General features: G+C 35.6%; 1 non-coding gene across 1 annotated transcript; it reads left to right on the top strand.

Moving 5' to 3' along the window:
* The first annotated feature begins 6,233 nt into the window (after window positions 1-6,233).
* LOC131247698 (small nucleolar RNA R71) lies at window positions 6,234-6,340 on the top strand. Its single transcript, XR_009171970.1, has one exon. It is a non-coding gene; the product is annotated as a small nucleolar RNA R71 (small nucleolar RNA).
* Window positions 6,341-8,601: the final 2,261 nt, after the last annotated feature.

The raw sequence follows: 8,601 nt of genomic DNA on the forward strand, positions 1-8,601 counted from the left end.
CATCCTAGGGAGTCCTATTTATAGTTGTGGAAGTCGTACTTTCATACCTAGATGGAAAACTCTAGAAGCCACCTCAAATTTACATTGTTTGCTAAAATAGACTTCACTCTACGCAGTCTTTCAAAATAAACTTCACTCTGCGCAATTTCACAGAATGACCCAGAGTTTCAGAATATGTTTTTCAAGATGATTTCAAGATTCCTTTTCTTCACTTCAAATCTTTGATTCTCTTCATTCCTCACTTGGTTTTCTTGGATCTTTGGCATGTGAATTCTTCAATCTTGGTCTCCTAAGATCCATCCCTTTCCTTAATGATTCTTGAACATCAAATCCATGCTTTTAACACCCTTTTCAATTTAAGCTCTTAAATTCACCTTGTAACACAAACATGAGTAAAATATAACATTAAGCATTATCATGATCATAAAACCAAGATATAAATGGGAGATAATATGCAATATTTGACCCTCAACACAATCCCTAACTAGCATTTTGTTAGTCCCAAGCAAAGTATGTGTGAAATAAATCTCAATGCTTAATGTTCAAAACCTCTCTAAGAAAACAAGCTTTTGTACACTCAAGTATGAATGGGTGGAATTAAGATACAGTTTTGAAAACTTAGAGTTGAACCACATAAGTAACTAATCAAGTAAATTCTTTGTCCATTAATCGAGCATAATTTACATTTCAAGTTTTTTAATGTGCTCAGTGAAAATCAACTTACTTTCTGTATGAATACTATTAGTTCATCATGTTAGCCATACTCATCACTTCACGATCAATTTGAAACTCAAGTACTAATTCTGAGCTTATCCCCTTTTCTTTCTTTTTTCAGTCTTTAATTTTATATTGATGGTTAATTTTTTGTTCATTCTTTTTATTTTTGTATTCTTTTCCATACTTTTCATTCTTTTTATTCTTTTTTCATGACCCCTTTGTCGATCTCCTGCTTTTTTAAATTGGTTCTTTTCTACTTTTAAGGTGGATAAAATTCTCTAGACTCGATTCTCACCATCTATCAATGATTCATATACTAACAATTAGAACTTCTATCATGTCTTACAGAAGACAAATTGAATGTGTCTTGTGATTTAGATTAACATGATATTCAAACTATCTCTTAATCAATTGACTACAAGAACTTAGGTGAGAGATTACTTAGTTGATCAAACTCCAACAATTCAAAATTCAATCTTTATTTTTATCATACCCAATGCATTCTTAAGTACACAATTCATCTCTTCCTAAATAGATTTCAACTTAAAACATTGAAAATTTTTAACATTTTTGCTCAAAACTGATAAAACACTGATTAGTTCACCTAATCCCCCATCCTTAACCGAAAAATCTACATTATCCTCAATGTAAAAGAAATAAGCATGTAATGCAGAAGAGGCAATGAAAAGAGAAGGGAAGTGATGGAAGGGTAATACCTGAAGAAGGAATTTTGAGGCTTTTCGAATAGTCTTAGTGTGAAGATGGGTTAACACAAGAATTAAACCAACAAAAAGTAAACTATCCTAAACAGTGGAAAGCAAACAATCATAATCCTAAATCATATGAAAGTAAATAAATCTACCTATACCTCCGTCAAACTAGAAGGTTAATCCTAGTAAATAGGGTCAATCAGAGGTATTGACATGTCCTCTAAATCAAAATTTTCAACAAATGGCTTTAAACAATATCCATTTACTTTGAATTCATTGTCATTGTTTGGATTTCGAATCTCGACAACCCCATAAGGATAAACATTAGTAATAGTGAAAGGGCCGGTCCAACGAGATCGGAGTTTACCCAGAAAATTTGTAACGGAGAATTATACAAAAAGACTTTCTGACTTGGTGTGAATGATTTTTGAAGGATGTGTTGGTCATGAAATACCTTCATCTTGTCCTTGTAAATTCTCGAGTTCTCATATGCATCATTCTGGATTTATTCCAGTTCATTCAACTGAAGTTTGTGCAGTGAACCAACGTTGTCCAAATTGAAGTTCAGATTTTTAATCACCTAATAGGCCCTATGTTCCAACTCCACATGCAAGTGGCAAGCCTTCCCATAGATAAGTCTAAAGGGAGACATTCCAATAGTGGTCTTAAATGCAGTACAGTAAGCCCATAAAGCATCGGTCAATCGGATTGACCAGTCCTTACGGTCATGGTTAACCATTTTTTTCTAAAATATGTTTAATTTTCCTATTTCTTCATTAAGTTCACAAATGGCCTATTACAGAAATATGAACCTCCATTAGTAATGATGGCTGAAGGCATTCCGAACTGGGAAATGATGTTTTCTTTTAAAAACTTAATGACCGTTTGATGATTATTGTTCCGACACGGGATTGCTTCGACCCATCTAGTGACATATTCTACCACTACCAAAATATACAAATTTCTAAAAGATTGAGGGAATGGTCCCATGAAATCGATGCCCCAACAATCAAGTGCTTCAATATTAGAATGGGGTTCAAAGGCATCATATTTTGACGAGACAATGCTCTCAATTTCTAACAACGCTCACAAGCTTTATAAAACTCATGAGTGTCCTTAAACATAGTGGGTCAGTAAAAGCCACATTGCAGAATTTTGGCCATGGTCTTTTTAGCAGAGAAGTGACCACCATAGGCCTGAGAATGACAAAATGAGATGACACTTTGGTGTTCATTTTCTAACACACATTTTCTTAAGATTTAGTCTGGGCAACATTTAAACAAATACGAATCATCCAAGAAGAATTTACGTACCTCAGTGAAATATTTCTTCTTATCTTGCCCAGTCCAATATGTTGGTGTGAAACCTGTGGTAAGATAATTAGCAATATCCATAAACTAAGGTGAATAGGAGACTTTAAACAGTTGTTCATTAGGGAATATATCATTTATATTCGTCATCTTAAAGAATCAGAGAGGTCAAGGCAGGAAAGATAGTCAGTCACTACGTTCACTACTCCCTTCTTATCTTTTATTTTCAAATCAAATTCTTGGAGTAGCAGGATCCATCTTATCAAGCGAGGCTTAGCATCATTCTTAGAAAGAAGGTACTTGGGCACCGCATAATCTGTATAAATGATGATCTTGGATCCGATCAAGTAGGACCTAAATTCGTCCAAAGCGAATACTACAGTTAAGAGTTCCTTCTCTGTGGTTGAGTAATTCACTTGGGCAGGATTTAGAGTTCTACTTATGAGTGCATAACAAAGGGCTTTTTCTCTTTTCTCTGGCTTAACACTACCCCAAGAGCATAATTGGATGCATCACACATAATTTTAAAAGGAATGCTCCAGTCGAGTGGCTGCATGAAAGGTGCAGTGGTTAACATGCCCTTGAGCTTAAAAAAAGCTTCATGGCATTACTCAATCCACTCATATGGTACATCCTTTTGAAGTAGATTACATAAAGGACAAGAGAGGTGACTAAAGTCCTTTATGAATCTCCTATAAAATCTGACGTGTCCTAAAAAGGATCACATGTATCGTATGCTCTTGGGTGGAGGTAAGTTAGACATAAGATTAATCTTAGCCTTATCTACTTCAATTCCTTTGAACGAGATGATATATCCAAGGACAATCCCCTTATGAACTATGAAATGGCACTTCTCCTAATTTAGTACCAAATTCTTTTCCTCACATCGCTTCAGCACACATTTAAGATTTTTCAAAGAATCGCTGAAGGATGGACCAAAGACAGAAAAGTCATCCATAAAGACCTCTAAATATTGCCCTACCATATCAGAAAAAATACTCATCACGCATCACTGAAAAGTGGCGGCGGCATTACACAGTCTAAATGACATCCTTTGGTAACCAAAGGTGCCAAATGTGGTCTTTTCCTAATCTTTAGGGGCTATCTCTATCTGGTTGTAACCCGAATATCCATCAAGGAAACAATAATACAAATGACCAGCTAGCCTTTCGAAGATTTGATCAATAAAGGGCAAAGGAAAGTGGTCCTTCCTTATGATGGCATTCAATTTCCTGTAGTCAATGCACATTCTCCAACCAGTAGTTACTCTAGTTGGCACGAGTTCATTGTCGACATTGGCTATGATGGTTTTTCCGGACTTCTTAAGAACCAATTGAGTTGGACTCACCAATTGGCTATTGGATATAGGGTATATGATACCCACATCCAATAGCTTAAGAACCTCGACCTTAACCATTTCCTTCATGTTTGGATTTAATCTACATTGTGGTTGCTGGGAAGTCTTCGTATTATCCTCTAGATAAATGCAATGAGTACAAATCGAAGGGTCAATTCCCTTGAGGTCCGCAATCGACCATCCAAGGGCTACTTTGTGCTTAATAAGAGTAGAAATAAGCATACTCTCCTGTTCTTGCTTAAGGTGGGAAGAAATCACCACCGGGTATGTCTCATCTTGACCTAAATAGACATATTTCAAATCAGAGGGTAAAGGTTTTAGGTCAAGCTTTGGTGCCTTGAGGTTAGACGATAGAAGCACTATATCTGTTTGGGTGTAATTCTTCAAATTATGGCCTCCACCAGTTAACTTTAAGTACCGGCATAGTATCAAGCATGACACCCATCTCTCTAATCATATGATCATCTAAATCATGTGAGTGGGCCAAGCATTCTCTAGAGGGTTAGAGGATAAGGTCATCAAAGTTCTATTTTCCACGAAAGAATCAATCAAGTTAACGAATGGGCATCGTCATCATCCTCTACCTGTTTGTTCATATTGAAAAAGATATTGAGCTCCAATGTCATATTCCTAAAAAAATATATTCATTACTCCATTCCTACAATTGATGATTGCATTTGATGTAGCAAGGAATGGGAGACCAAGGATGACAGGAATTTGAGTACTCATATCTACGATGGGTTGAGTATCTAAGATGATAAAATCTACTGGATAGTAGAATTTGTGAACCTAGACCAACACATCCTTAATTATCCCTCTCGGTATGAACTGAGTGATCGGCCAGTTGTAATGTGGTCCGGGTGGGTTTTAATTCACCTAGACCGAGTTGTTCGTAGACTGAGTATGGGATCAGATTTATGCTTGCTCCTAAGTTAAGAAGTGCTTGCTCAATCCGGTAATTCCCAATTACATAGGTGATGGTTGGGCTACCAGGATCTTTGTACTTCTCTGGCACATCTTGCTTTGGCACTCACTTTTTCTATTAAGAAGATTTTCTTTTGAATGTTTTACCATCTTTTGGTCATACATAAATCTTTCAGAAATTTGACATATGAAAGTATTTGTTTTACAGCATCTAGTAGAGGAATGTTGACCTTCACTTACTTAAGCACCTCTAGAATATCCTAAGAGTTAGAGAGAGGTTTTGGTGCTATCAACCGTTGGGGAAATGAAGCAATTGGTTTGCTTTGAAGTTTCAGTTCTACCTCATGTGGAGCATTGCTAAGTCTATCAGTCTCATCTACATCCAGGTCCTTAGGCTTCTTAGCCCTTACTGGAATAGATTTGTCAATTATCTTTCCACTCCAAAGAGTGGTAATAGACTTAACTTGTTCCATTAGATTTGAAGAGCTTGGTTCACTAACTCTATATTGCAGTTTAGGATTGGGGATAGGTTGGGCTGGAATCATCCCTTTCTCCATAATCGTAACATGTGAGTCTATATTTTGTATAGACTTTATGAGTTCTTGTAAGGCTTAAAGAGTACTTTGCTGGGTGAGCTTTTAAGGATATTGAACCAATTCCTTTTGAGGTTTCCCTTGATTTAAGAATTAACTAGGGATTCCTTGAGGTGTAACAAATTTTCCATTCCAACTGAAATTCTGATGATTTCTGCAGCTAGAGTTGTATGTGTTCGAAGTGAGTCCCTTAAAAGGCCTTTGGTAGTTGTTTACAGTATTTGATTGCTCATTCAATATTTCTTAAAATGCAGGTATTGTTGGGTAATTTTCAATTGTATGAATGTTACAAGCACAAATACCGCAGACAACTTCCTTATCCTTATCCTTCCTAAGTTCCATGGCCTCGAGGTTCCTTGTGAGACTGGTCACTTTAGCATTGATATCATCTTCCTCTTCAAAAGATATATTCCACTTCTCTCTTTTGATTGAGTAGGCTTAGACGTGATGCTCGTTCTTGGGAGATGTCCTATGATTGTGCAGTTTCAGCAAGTTTATCAAAGTAATACCACACTTCATCAACATCTTTGTTCAGGAATTCCCCATTGCACATTTCTCGAAAAATTGGTGCATGAAAGATGTCAGTCCTTAATGGAAGAAATTTGTTATGTACCATGTTTCAAAACCATGTTGTGGGCATGAACTGACAAGATCCTTAAACTTCTCCCAACATTAGAAGAATGTTTCATCTTCCCTTTGGGCGAAGTTCATGATCAACTTTCTGATGGTGTTCGTTTTATGATATGAGAAGAATTTCTTTATGAACTCCCTTGTCATGTCATTCCATTTGCTAATAGATCATGGACATAGTAAATGTAAACACATCTTAGCCTTTCCTTTCAGGGAGAAAGGGAAGTGTTTTAGCCGGATTGTGTCATCAGAGATATTAGGAAAGTATAAAGTGGTTATGATCTCATCAAACTCTTTCAATGTAAATATGAATTTTCAGATTCAAGCACAAAGAACTTTAGAAGGAGTTGGATCACTCCTGGCTTGATGTTTGTCTCCTATATTTTCTGGAAAGACATATAGGAATGGGTGCTCACCCCCACTGGTTGTAAATAGTCTCGTAAAGTACGAGGCGGGGGTGTTTGATACACCTCGTTCTCATCCTAGATTTTCTCCACCTTAGGTTGGGGTGGATTTGGAGGTTGATTGGCTAGTTGATTTGCAGCCATAACTTCAGTTAACTATATGGATCTCGAGTGGTGTCTAATCCTGTGATGGATAGATAACCCCTCAACTAATCCTCTTGCACTTAAGACATGTCGAGTTTTGTCACAGACCCACTTGGGCATGAAACACTCTCAGTCGTCAATTTCAGAATCTAACCTAAACCTAAAAAAGAAAAAGGGAAATAGAAATCTAGAAATAGAAAGAGAGAGAATTAGAAAGAAGTTACCAAATTAGAAGTTTCTATGTTAGGATCCTGCAAAAGAAAAAGGAAAGTGAATTAGTTTCTAAAAAGAGAAATAGAAAGTTTCTAAAAATAGAAAGATGAGTTAGTTTCTAAAAAGAAATTAGGAAAGTTTCTAAAAAAAACAACCTAGTTTCCAAAAATGAAAAAGGAAGCTTCTAAAAACAAATTAGGAAAGTTTTTAAACCTAGAAAAAGGAAAGTGAGTTTCTAAAAAAAGAACTGAGAAAGCAACCTAGTTTCTAAAAAAAAAAAGGAAAGTTTCTAAAAATATAAAGTAAGGTAGTTTCTAGAAAAGAAAAAGGAAAGTAAACTAGTTTTTAAAAAAGAAAAAGGAAAGGAAATTAGTTTCTAAAAACAGATTAAGAAAGTTTCTAAAAACAAATTATGAAAGTTTCTATCTTAGAATTAGAAAGGAAATTAGTTTCTAAAAATAAAAAAAGGAAAGTTTCTAAACCTAAAAATAGAAAGCTAAGTTAATTTCTAAAATAATTCTGAAAAAACCCTAACCTAAAAATAGAAAGTAGAAAAACCCTAATATTAAACTAATTCTAAAACTAGTTAATCTCAAAAAATGCAACTATTAGTCCCCGGCAACGGTGCCAAAAACTTGTTCACAACCCCAAGTGTAGGGTCGCGATGATGTAATAATCTCGGTGAGACCGAGGTCAAATCCACAGGGACTAATTTCATGTGTATTCTGAAAGAAACTAGAAGTAAAACTAAAAAAAGATATGAATCTAAATCTGAAATTAAAGGGAGTAATTGTGAAGTGTATAATTAGAAACTTAAGAATTCAAAGGTGGGAACTAGGGTTTCCAAGGATTCACTTGTAGCAATCAGGGCCCTACCTTACCTAAGGGACAATGGTGAATAACAAAAATTACTAATTTCATAATCTCAAATCAGGAAAAGAAGATACTCAAAGCTATTGCAGATCTACTATAATTTAAGTCACAATAAACCATTAAAAAGTGAAAGTATTCCTTAAATATCAAATTAGAATCCATGAAGTTCAACATAAACATGAATCAAAGCAATAGAAACATCCCATCATGATATAAGCTTCACCTCTTAGCCCTAGCCAAGAGGTTTAGCCAACCATAGACATGATTGGAACTAAAACCCTAAAAGAAAGCATGAAAAACTAAGAAAGAAAGGAAGAAAAATGCTTGGTGACGGCTCTCCACCATTGTACTTTGCTCCTTGAAACCCTAAAATATGCTTTAGAGCATCATAGGGAGTCCTATTTATAGTTGTGGAACTCCAACTTTCACGCCTAATTAGAAAACTCTAGAAACTGCCTCAAATTTATGTTGTTTGCTAAAATAGACTTCACTCTGCGTAGTTTTTCAAAATAAACTTCACTCTACGTAATTTCACAGAATGACCCAGAGTTTCAGAATATGCTTTTTTAGGATGATTTCAGGATTCCTCTTCTTCACTTCAAATCTTTGATTCTCTTCATTCCTCATTTGGTTTTCTTGGATCTTTGGCATGTGAATTCTTCAATCTTAGTCTCCCAAGATCTGTCCCTTACCTTGGTGATTCTTAAGCATCAAATTCATGCTTGT

The sequence above is a fragment of the Magnolia sinica genome, chromosome 5 (genome assembly GCF_029962835.1).
Source record: "Magnolia sinica isolate HGM2019 chromosome 5, MsV1, whole genome shotgun sequence".
In the NCBI taxonomy this organism is placed as follows: domain Eukaryota; kingdom Viridiplantae; phylum Streptophyta; class Magnoliopsida; order Magnoliales; family Magnoliaceae; genus Magnolia; species Magnolia sinica.